General features: G+C 47.0%; 1 long non-coding RNA gene across 1 annotated transcript; it reads right to left on the minus strand.

Moving 5' to 3' along the window:
• Window positions 1–399: 399 nt before the first annotated feature.
• LOC119392884 (uncharacterized) lies at window positions 400–4,627 on the minus strand. The gene is made up of 3 exons (XR_005183741.2): window positions 4,536–4,627; window positions 1,596–1,848; window positions 400–806 (listed from the first exon to the last, which is right to left on the minus strand). It is a non-coding gene; the product is annotated as an uncharacterized LOC119392884 (long non-coding RNA).
• Window positions 4,628–6,327: the final 1,700 nt, after the last annotated feature.

Raw genomic sequence — 6,327 nt, forward strand, 5'->3', positions numbered from 1 at the left:
TCAGTCAGAGTCGGCCAAGTGCCAGCAAACGAAGTTTGCTGTGCGCGCAGGACGAAGCTGTCACATACTCCCCTCAGTCAGAGTCGGCCAAGCGCCAGCAAACGAAGTTTGCTGTGCGCGCAGGACGAAGCTGCCACATACTCCCCTGAGTCAGAGTCGGCCAAGCGCCAGCAAACGAAGTTTGCTGTGCGCGCAGGACGAAGCTGTCACATACTCCCCTCAGTCAGAGTCGGCCAAGCGCCAGCAAACGAAGTTTGCTGTGCGCGCAGGACGAAGCTGTCACATACTCCCCTCAGTCAGAGTCTGTTGTTGTTGTTGTTGTTGTTCAGAGGTTCCCCTTACGCCAACCTGTTCTGGCTGAGCCTGGAAGAACGACAGTGACGCACCAACAACCGCACGCACCTTTTAATAACTTTTCTGTAATCTTATACACGGAAAACATAGCAGGTCAGCCAATGTTCTAGCCGGCTAACCCATCCATGAACATGGTCGTTCTACTGAACAAACAATAACAAGACCAGCTAAATAGAATAACGCAGTAGAAAATAATCCTAAATAATCACGACAAATATGTACATATACAACGTCCAGCGCATACATATAACGCAGAGTCTAGGGGCATATCCAATGCGTACAAGGTGGTCACGCATTCGTTCGCGTAAGCACTCGTTCACGTCGCGGCTGCCTTTAATCGACGCTTCTTCCCCGATTTGAGCGAGTTCTCCTTCGAAGCAGACGCACACCGCCAGGAGCCGCTCACGGAATCAACTTCACTTTCGCCGACCTCCAGCCTTCTCCTCTTCACCCTAATTAAGTGCAAAAAAAACCACAAGACATATTAGTAAACACATATGTTCAGGTAAGTGTGACAAATCTAAGCTTAGTTGAACTTAACGTCCTTCAAAATGTGATTAAACAATCAACACCAGCATTTCTTGTCCACTATCTTAGTCTTTCCTGCTCGGAATATTCACGCAGCACTACTACGTAACACATGCTTGCACTGGTATGCGTTCAGGGCTCACACAACGAACGGCTATCGTTACGTCCGGCTCAAGTTCTGACGTCGTATGGTCCTAAATAGTCTACTTGACGCTACGAACCAACGCGTTCTTCGACTTAAACCCCTATAGTTCTGAACAAATAGTAAACGTTACGTTGTGATGAATTAGGCGCGAAATACTAATGCAGTCAGACTGGAGAAAAAACACAGTTCTTTTCGTTGGTTTTATGTTGCCAATTCATCACGACATGGAGCTACACCCGACTCACCCTAACGTCTACGCTACTTCCGCACACGTCAAATTCAAGCTGCATATGGTTGGCAACTGCCCACGCAACGACATTAGTGAGAACATTCGCTGAAAGTTATTGCGGAACTGAAGGTATAATTTTTGTGCCCAGTATTCTCCTACGGTGGCAATAGAATGTAGACGGCAGAAATTTTATTCCTTATGCATCATTCATTAAGAGTTTCAATGTGCAAACTAATGAGCATACGCTTTCGCAATTGAACAATTCAAAAGCGAAACCACACGCAAGCAATTATTGGTCCTCAATAGATAATATACACCTCGGTGAATGTATTTACGCACCAGAATTTGATAGTCCTTGAACTCTGTTGCTCTTGGTCCACCGTTACTGCAATGGTTGAACATCTCGATTGCGGTGAGAACGCAACTCGCTGACAAGCACGCTCGGTCGTGCATCGACAAAACCCCAAAGTACCAGATGGAGAAGACACCAAGTACGCTGGTATGGGTCACCGAGCCGCTGCGAAGCATTGTCGAAACAGTTGAACCCCTTGGCATCGCAGGACACGTCGCGAATTCTGCTACTCTCCGGATCCTGCGAAGGAGACGAGCACGCATATTTCTACAGTGGAAAGACAAAACCACACCATTGCTTCTATAAGGAGAAATCATGCTATACGGTGGCTTAACAAAACTCCTTGGAATTGCAAGCCAAAAACCTTGCATTACAGGACTAATCTTGCGATAACAGTCATGTTGAAAATTACTACATTGAGCTCTTTTACTGCAGGAAATTACTTAATCGGGAATGGCTAAGTGAACAGGTAAGGGAGCTTGAGATGTGCTTGAGCAACACATACCCCTCCTACAGGAAACGGTTATGTCAGCAAACGGTCGTAATTGCCATGGGATCTTCCATTCCGTGACTACCGGTAATTTGGGAACAGACGTCATTAAACAGAAGGCCCTCGCTTACTTTGCGCCCACACCAAATATTTTCGTCCGTTACGTAGGCGACTGCTTCAGCATTATACAAGTGTAAGACGCAACAAGTCCCCTGAATCTTCTCAACACCATATAAACAGTTCACTGCAGAATGCAAGTTGGATAACATCCTTTCCATCCTCCACGTCTGCGTGAGTGAACAGGAACAGACTCTCGTTGGGCGCCCGGAATGGCTCATACCGGCTATTCATGCCATCAGGATTGCCAGAAGCCTTCCGCTGTTTTATCTCTCGTTTTATCGAAAGCCGTCTCAAAGCAGGCCTTCTGCAGGGCGCACTGGTGTTCCGTCCGTTCCAGGTGTGAGCGAAGCTCTAAACCGCATGTTTACATACGACATTCACAATCCACGCGTACCGTTCAACAAACTGAAAAATCAGCTTGCTAACGTCGGGGATCCGATAAACAGCGAGAATTCCCCTTTGTCGACAAAGTACCATGTGGAGACTGCAGCTACATCGGCGAAACTGGCAAGTACACAAGGAGATTGAAGGAGCGTCAGAGAGAAATCGGCAACAAGAAAGCATCGAACGTCCTGGCTGAGCATGCAGACATTCACGGTCACCGCATCGATTTGGATGACTCCAATACAATAGCTAAGGAGAAGAATCTAGCAACTAGAATACTTCTAAAATTTTTATTCAGTCGAACAAACCGCCAACAGGAACAATGGAAATCTGTCCGCTGACGACACCAATTCGCCAAGTCATATTTTAGTATAAGAGACGTCTTCTGCCTGCTTTAGCGGGATCAAGAAACCCGTACAAGCCCGTAAACGTCCCTCGTGCGTTTTTGCCTTGACTTGGTTAGTGACCGCGCGGAGGCCCGTGTACTTAGATTTAGGTGCACGTTAAAGAACCCCAGGTGGTCGAAATTTCCGGAGCCCTCCACTACGGCGTCTCTCATAATCATATCTTGGTTTTGGGACGTTAAACCCCAGATATTATTATTATTATTGGTTAGTGACCGCAACTTCATCCTAATGTTACCTGACCAATCGAACTTTCGTCGAACTCTTCACCACACTGAGTTTCAGGACATTTGAAGAAACACGTGGCGTGGGACGTGCCTCTGAAGTTCGTGTCCCCAAACGAGGACGCCGTGTCGCAAAGGGTTAAGCTACCCTGTGCACGCCAGTGTAGACGACGTGCCTGGTAAGCCCACGATAAGCACACAACTACTACACTTACAACGACACGTCGATCCACCTCGTAACACTTGGCTCAAAGCCAAAAAATGCAGCATAGACATCTACTCGCTGACTGCTTCGCATGAAACCGATTCCCACAAGGCGTGGGATCTGCCGAATTTTTATTAACAATAAAGCTAAAGCAGTATTTTTGCACCTCGAAACAACGTTGCTGAAATCGTGCTAATCGGCACACAAGTAGAGCAGGTACAATTAACCAGGACAGTGAAACGTTCCTAATTAGCCTCATCAAGTACGTCGCCTCTGCCCACAACTGGATAAAGGTGGAAAAGACGAAACTCATGCGCAAAAGCATTAAACGAGTCGTCAGCCAGCACCAAAACACGAATATCTCCCGAATCGACCAACTATGCATGCACAACGACATCGACCTCTCCTCCTCCAAGGCAGGCCGTCGACTTTTAAACGAGGCCGGCATGTCCCCCACACCCCTACCTTGAACGCTCAGTAACCCTCCCGAGAGATGTTCGAGATACCTACATGGTAACCCCATTCCCACGAAACGTCCACCAACAACCCAACAAGGGCAGACGCCTGCTCCGGGCTCGCGCGATCCTCACCGCCGCGATTCGCGACTCTTCCGTACTCGTTGATGCGGCGCAATACGGTAACTCCTCCACCGTTGCACTCGCGGTAGTAGATGGCGACGGAGCCCTACGCTCAGCCGCCTCGGTTAGACTAGCAACGAGCGCCATAGCCGAGCAGGTCGCCATAGCTTTAGCGATGATCGATCCCTCGCACACCAGCGTCTTCAGACTCACGCGCCGCCATTCCGGCTTACGAAACCGGCAATATCGCGCGTGACTACAGACATACAGTTTAGTTTAGCGACCCCTTAATCACCTTCCACGAAATCACCTCTCAATATCGTAACAACAGAAGCCAATACCCCTAGCACACACAAAGCTTGAACGCGCGCAAGCGGTAGCTTTTCGCATGCTACAAACGAGATCGTACCCATCACGTTGCCTACTCGGTCATTACAACTCGGACATCACTCCACAATGCCCAGATTGCACAGAAATTTTATTGTTCACTCTCGCACATGCTCTGGCAATGTCTGGCGTTACCTCGGGGACCAGTCACCAGTTAGTTCGACTGGGAAGAGGCACTCAGTAGCTCCGAGCTCCACCCCCAACTCAAGGCAGTCTGGAGGGCCCAGGAACTGGCGGAACGCCACCACGTTCCCGCCCCGACTCGGGCGTCGCCTACGGTAGCGGCTGCCAGGGTGTCCCTCGTGGATTCCCCGGCGGCTTAAACTCCTCAGGACTTGTCAATAAAGTTCTTGATGACTGTCGAAATGACCACGCAAACCATACGATTATTCGGAACTCTGAAAATGCGTCATATTTATTGCAATCGTCCTAAACGTATCAGCATGTTTCTTTAAAGATACACTTTTTGCCAGCTTAGAGGCTCGCACTATTACGAAAGCACGTCTTGTACAATATGTAAAATGCCACACCTTTTTTACTCCATTGATCTTATGTAGAACACAATACTACGCAAGTTAGTCTAATGTGAACTTGTAGGCCATGACGGAACTACAAGCATGGCCTATATTATAACACTGAATAGCGACAAGCACTAGCCGGACTAAACGCTAACAAGACAAATACTACACGCATAGCCGAAGACTCAATTAAAGGGTGTAACTTTAGTTATGTAAAACAAGTGCTACAATTTTCGCTACGGACGAAAGAAGGGGGAATTTCGCAGGCCTCGTTTTTCTTTGTTAGACAATGTTGTGTTTAACAAGAAATACGAGCCCTTAAATATTCCCTTTCTTTCGTTCATTCGTAGCGGGATTCTCGTTATGGCCGAGTTGATGCCACGTTGTGTCTAACAAAGACAAACGAGCCCTTAAAAATTCCCCTTCTTTTAGAGGTGTGCGAATAGTGAATTTTGAAACCAAATCGAATACGAATCGAATAGTGATGACACCAAATCTAATCCTAATAGAATACTCTAGGGATAGTTTTCCAATAGTAAGACAACCATTTTCAAAAGTCCTACACTCTACAACATTTTAATTTAAACAAACATTCACAAACTTTCACCAAACAACATTACGGTTACTTTTGACCGACCCTAATACCTCGGTTATGAATACCGAGGTAAGCTCGTATACAGCAGCGACCAGAGCCTTCAAAATATTTCGGAACTGTAGGTTTAAATACAGCAGTGACTACCGTAATCATGGTGACACTTAGTCGCTTGCTTCTAAATGAAATTGAGACACCACGCCTACAGCTAAATCTGTCATAAAACTGAGAAATCTGACATTACAACATGGGCCTCTGCACCGAAAGCATCAGTGTTGAAAGCTGCATCTGCAAGAACAATTTACGCAAACAATTTACGCGTCTGTTGTCTATAGTGAAGCTGAGCGCAGCCGTAGTCCCCACCGTCAGTTATTACAAGACGAAGACAGGAAGCGATTAATGCGATGCAGCATAGTAAAAATTGAGTAGGAGTGGAGTTTTAAGAAGAAAAAAAAAACGCCTTCATCCGGTATTCAATTTAGCATAGGTAATCTCGCAAAATGTTGGGCTGCGTGCGTATTGGTAATTCAGTGATTAAAGACGAAAAATGACCTTCGGCTGTTCCAGAGTTTCATTGTGTTCTGGTTCTCCCGTCGGTGCTGATTATTCGAAAACTATTCGAAAAAAAAATCGCGAAGCTTGCACTAAGCCGCGCAAAGCTTGAAACAGCGAAACTGGACATTTCTGAAGACTTGTGGGAAGACGTGAGGCGTTCGCTTTCACACATATTTTATTGATGCTTGTTCTCCGATGGGTAACCACAGATGCTGTCTTCTTGCGGGCCTCCTCTTCTCTCGCGCTAGGCTCGAACGTGCGG

The sequence above is a fragment of the Rhipicephalus sanguineus genome, chromosome 5 (genome assembly GCF_013339695.2).
Source record: "Rhipicephalus sanguineus isolate Rsan-2018 chromosome 5, BIME_Rsan_1.4, whole genome shotgun sequence".
Classification (NCBI taxonomy): domain Eukaryota; kingdom Metazoa; phylum Arthropoda; class Arachnida; order Ixodida; family Ixodidae; genus Rhipicephalus; species Rhipicephalus sanguineus.